The sequence below is a fragment of the Dasypus novemcinctus genome, chromosome 13 (genome assembly GCF_030445035.2).
Source record: "Dasypus novemcinctus isolate mDasNov1 chromosome 13, mDasNov1.1.hap2, whole genome shotgun sequence".
Classification (NCBI taxonomy): Eukaryota; Metazoa; Chordata; class Mammalia; order Cingulata; family Dasypodidae; genus Dasypus; species Dasypus novemcinctus.
Genome location: NC_080685.1, coordinates 59170415 through 59176287, shown reverse-complemented (window position 1 = coordinate 59176287; position 5873 = coordinate 59170415). Strand labels below are relative to the sequence as shown.

The window sequence follows — 5873 nt, the reverse complement described above, 5'->3', positions numbered from 1 at the left end:
TTGATACTTTAATAAAATACAAAGGGATAAATAATGTATTTACTATTGTTTCATTTCCTCGCTTCACATTTGAAGGAACAGAGAGAGAGCATGGGAGATACAAGAGAATAAACTTGGATGGGGTTTTGGAGCGTCAAGCATCCAGTTTGACATGTTCTTTCATTGTGCGGTCCCCACTGGGGGGTGGCTTCCCAATGCACGGCTGGAGACTCCATCCTCTCTCCCCTCTCCTGCTGTCATCCTGCCACCTTACCTGACACGTTTCAGAATAAAGAGTTTTGAAGGGTTCTGGCCCAGGACAGGTTCTGGAATGGAATCCTTTCCTTCCATCCAGAAGTAACATGCTGAATGTTTTCTACCTTTATCCTAATTTCTCTTCATGGGTCTTGGAAACCCAAACCCACACCAAGTGTTCTCTTCTCCTGGTCACATATTCTCTGGTTTGGGTTCTCCAAGCACTGTTTTCTGTAGACTGAACAGGCCAAGTTCACCCATTGAGCAGCCTTCTGTGTTCTCCTGGTGGCTCTAACCCCAGAAGTGGCCCTATTTTCTCCTTTCAGAAACTAGTCTCAGGAATGAATTCACAGTGAGGTTAAAAGGAGTGTTGAGTAATGCTAAAGCAGCTAACTCTTATCAGTCAGGAACTATGCAAGTACCCACAGGCATTATCTCATCTACTCCTCATGACCTGCATTACTATCCCCATCTTACAGATGAGGAAGTGGGGGGTGGAGTGGCTGGCTTGAGACCTATGTTGTTCTTTTAACACTTTTTATTAAAGTTAATAGATCACAAAGAACTTTACATTAAAAAACATAAGAGGTTCCCATATAAACCACTCCCCACCCCCCTACCCCCACCATTTTTGTAAATTGTATTTTTTTAAAGATGTTTTTTAACCATAATATTTCCAAGTAGGTGTGCATATTTTGTGTCCTCAGTAAATATACTTAACATTAAAGTTACCATTTAAATCACTTTAAAGGTCCATTCAGTGCATTAAATACACTCACAATGCTGGGCAATCATCACCACCGTCTGCTTTCAGAACATTTTCATGTCCCCAAATGAGATCCCCACACCTGTCAGCAGTCACTCCCTATTTTCCACTTCCTGTAGCCCCTGGCAACCACTGGCCTCCTGTCTGTATGGATTTGCCTATTCTGCATATTTCCTATAGATGGAATCATACAATATGAGGTCTTCTGTGACTGTCTTCTTTCACTTAGCACGTTGGCTTCTAGGTTCATCCACATTGTCCTGCATATCGATACTTCACTCCTTTACATGGTTGAATGATATTCCATTGTTTGGATGGTTACCCATCTTGTTATCTACTCACCTGCTAATGAACAGGTATGTGTATTTTGATAGTGTTAACTCTCAAGGAATGAATCTCTCAGGTGGGATTTTAGGTATAACATCAAACTGAAAGAAGCAAGACTTGGGAACAGGGGGTCCTCCTCAGAACTTTCAAGTAACTGAAAATCATTTATTCTGTGGTTGTGGGAGGGACTAGCTGGACTTGTACTAGCACATGCCCCCACAGATGTAAATGGCTCCCACACCTCTGCTGCGGGGAGGGGGTCATTTGACAGGTGTCCCCCAGTTCCACTGAATCTGGGGCCTTGTACAACACTAGTGCCACACACATGCTCTTTGTACAAACATAATAGAAGGGAGGAAGAGAGGTGGTCACCTGGAAAATTTAATCCCAATTCAGCCCAGCCACTGAGGAGAGAGGCTGTCTGAAGGGATTGTCCTGGGTCCTGAGACACACAGGGAGAGAATTCATTATATGAACCCCCATAAAACATCGAGCTGGTTTTCTTGAAGACAGTTCACAATCAGTCCAGTTTGAGAACATTCGGATGGCCCAAGTCTTCTTTGCAAGGCCAAGCACTACAGAGGTTTAGAGCACAGGCTTTAGAGCCCCTAGCCCGGAATTCACATACTGCCTGCACCCCCTGTTAGTTCTGTGACTCTGGGTAAGTGATACCACCTCAGTTTCTTTACCTGTAGAGTGAGGGCAGTGATGATATCATCAAACCCAATGAATTCTTACGATAGTGAAGACCCTAAATAGTGGTGCCTGGGAAAAGCAAGTTTTAATGTTAATTTTATTAGAGGTCATCATTGAGATTTTATGGAAGGACGGGCTAGGGCCCAACCCTGCCAACTCTAGATTCTTCATTAAATTAAATCATGAGCTCAAATGGTTCAAATGTGTCCCCTCATCTTGCATTCCTACAGCAGTTGTTCAGTTGCTGAATCTTTTTAATTTAAAACATCCTCACGAAATTTTCCCCTTTTGTTTTGGCACCAAGGGCAGGTATCACCAGCAGGGTGAGCCTGCCCCCTGTGGAGGCAATGGGATGTCTTGGGGGGGGCAGATTGGGGAGGATGGTGGCCCTGCCCTGAGGGGGCAGCTGGGGGAGGAGGACAAAGGGGTTTGTGATGCTGACAGCTCACAAAGGGCAGCAGAGGACAAAATACAGCTGCCCAGGGGGTGTGGGCTGAGAGTGGTTACTCCTCTTGCCAGGACTGTTGAAGGCCTGTCATTGGCTCAACCGACATCTCTACAACTTGGAAGAGATTTGGTCTGGGGTCCAGACTCCCCAGGCATGCCCTCTGCTGGCCGATACCGTCCCCTTTGGGAGGCTCTGAGGCATACGGGGGCTTGTGGAGTGGAGCATGTTGACCGGCTGGGGAGCCACCTCGGTGACCCAGCGCTGCTGGTCCCTCATCTGCCAGCTGAGCAGGGAAGACCCAGCGACCCGCCTTGCCAGCGCTGGCATCGTCGCAACCCCAGCTGGCCATGGGCAGCGACTGCCTCTCCCCCTATTGCAAGGCGCAGATCAGCTCTGCCATGGGCATGTTCAACACCACCATGGGAAGCTGCTGTGCCAGCTGTACAAGGGAGAGTATGACAACTTCAAGTACGCGCCCATCCTTGAAAGCGACTCTATCCAGATCTCCAGAAGGGGGAGGTGGCTGATGAGTACAACCGTGTGGGGATGGTGACCCTGCACATCGCCTGCACCAGCCCCACCCTCCCGCTCCCTGATGTCATGCTGCTTGCCAGCCCGGCCACCTGCTGTGAGGACCACGTTGTACAGGGCCAGGCCATCAAAGGAAGAGGCCACAAGGCTACCAAGACCTTGGAGCTCACCAGGTTCCTGACCGTGAAGTTTGTTAGGATCTCTGTTCACGAGCTGGAGAAACAGCAGCTGCGGCTGAATTTTGCCGGTCTTGCAACCTGCAGCTGTGTCCTCCCCTCCATGCCAAGGAAGACCTCTTTACCTACCAGGAAAAGCTCATGTATCTCCTGCACCTGCCAGTGGACATTAACAGCAGCACCCACGCCATTCCTCTGGGGACACGCTATGCATGCCTGGGTTGGAGGAAGAGGCCGGGACGGGCCCAGCTGCGGCCGACTGCCAGGGCAAGGGGGACCATGACCAGGAGCCTCCACATAGTCTCGCAGGTGTCTGGGGCCTCCTCTTCCGCTTATGATCGGGGTGGGGGGGGGGGGGAAGGGATCAAATATGCCCCCCACAAACCTACGACCACACCCGACACCGCCAAACCCACATCTCCTGCCAAAGGGGCTGCAGCTGGGACCATCGCGGTGACAGTGGCCAAGGGCGCCGTGGCAAGTACCATAAGCGGGGCAGACACCGAGCACAGCAGAGCCGTGGCCCGAGCGGCCACCAAGGGCCCATGGCACAGCAAAAGCAGCCTGGCGGTCGCGGGTGTCGCCACCGTGCCCTCGAAGAACATCAAGGTGGCCGTGGCTGGCGCTGCCAGCCAGACCACGGAGCGCACTGTCAGCACCGAGGGCTCCACCCCTCTCTCCAGGGAGCAGCCGGAGCGTGGCGTTCCCGGCGCAGCAGCGGTCAAGCAGCCTGGTGCAGAGACCGCTCAGGACTCGGCGGCGGGGCCGCCCGAGGACCCCAAGACCAGACCAAGCAGGAGGCCAGGAAGGAGAGGAGGGAGAGGCGGGAACTGCGGGGCAAGGACCGCGCTCCCAGCGGGCAGAGCTCGCGCCGCCACAGGACAGGGGACAGTCCCGTAGCAAGTCAGGGTCCCACAAGGTCAGCGAACAATCCTCGGGCGGGTCCTTAACCAGCCGCAGATCCCCAGGAGAGGAGCAAAAGGAAAAGGCCGTGGCAGCTGAGGGAGCAGCAGGTGCAGCTCCGCGCACAAGGGCCTCAGCCGCAAGCCCTTCGCGAGGGTGTCCCTGACGTCTGTCTGACAGTCGGGGAGGAGCCTGTCCACGGTCAGCTCGAGCTCCACGAGCAAGCGGCTCAGCAGCACCAGCTTTTTCCTGAGGAACCTCAAAGCCAGCCTTTGTAACAAGTCAGCAGCCCAGCGTTGCCCCAGAGATGTGGACATCGTGTCTAAGAGGGTGGAGAGGAGCAGCAGGGAGGCCATCCTGCAGACCACAGAGTGTGACCAGGAGGTGATTATTGGTGCCCGGATGTTGGACACGGTGGAATTGGTGACCTTTGAAGCCCATTAACCAGGAGCCAGAAGCTGTAAAGACTGGGGCTCCAGGGAGTAGCCCCTGAGAGCCTATGCCACCTTTCCTTAGTGCAGTTTAAATAGAGAGCCATCTAAATAAACCATACAATTTCAGAATGGCCTGCTGTGTGCTGTGTGATTGATTGCCCATGCCCCGCGGTCGGGAGTGACCTCACAGTGAGCTGTGATGTCGCCTGTGCTGCAGCAGTGCCCAGGAGCCCCACTTCGCCCGGGTTCAGCAGAACCACATGGTGCACTTGGGAGCTCTCCAGATTGTCAGCCCCTTTCTGGTATTGGCTTCTCAAGGCTACGGATGAAAGTCAGGCAGGGGATGGGAAGCTCCACCTCTGTCTCCCTCTCCTGGTTACAAACTTTTATTCCACCTGAAGGTCCACAGCAAGGCAACACCAGCACTCAGACTTCCTTGGATATTCCGGGGTAGGGGGGTGGGCAACAGCATTTGTTGCAATCAGACAGGGACGACTAGCAATTCCGCCCCAAGGTATATACCCTGGAGAAACTGTCACACAAGTGTCCTAGGAGATGACTATGAGAATGCTTATAACAAAATGATGTGTTGGACTGTGGTACTGTCCACCAGAATTGATAATACAGTGGGATATGAATAGTGAGATATTATAATACAACAGTGAAAAATCACAGCTACACACATTTAGCATAGATGAATCCCCAAATGTTGAGTTAAAAAACAGCGAGTCAGGGAAGTGGATGTGATTCAACTGATAGACTGTTCATCTACCATATAGGAGGTCCAGGGTCGAACGCAGGACCTCCTGGCCCATGTGGTAAGCTGGACCACATGCAGTGCTGCGTTGCAAGGAGTGCCACGCCACGCAGGGCTGTGCCTTGTGTAGGGGAGCCCCACATGGAAGGAGTGCACCCCACAAGGAAAGCCACCCTGCACTAAAGTACAGCCCGCCAGGAGAGGCGACGCACACATGGAGAGCTGACACGGTAAGATGACACAACAGAGACACATATTCCCAGTGCCGCTGAGAATGCAAGCAGGCACAGAAGAATACACAGCAAATGGACAAAAGAGAGAAGTCAACGTGGGTGGAAGGGTAGAAATAAAATAAATATTTTAAGGAAAAGTTATATCATTTTGAATGATATAATTTCACTTATGGGGAGCAGATGTAGCTCAAGTGGCTGAGCACCTGCTTCCCATGTACAAGGTCCTGGTTTCAAACCTGGTACATCTTAAAAAAGAAAAAAGTGTCACTTATGGAACTTAAAAAATCTTGTCCAGCATGCCTGTTGGACATTCACAGTAGAAGCCTCATCTTTAGCAGAAGCGTAGATCAAAACGATGGAATGGTAAA

The 5873-nt window shown here is 51.5% G+C and overlaps 1 pseudogene; it reads left to right on the top strand.

The window, feature by feature from the left end:
• Positions 1 to 2818: 2818 nt before the first annotated feature.
• LOC101431037 (Golgi-associated RAB2 interactor protein 4-like) lies at positions 2819 to 4078 on the top strand (annotated as a pseudogene).
• The last annotated feature ends 1795 nt before the right edge of the window (positions 4079 to 5873 follow it).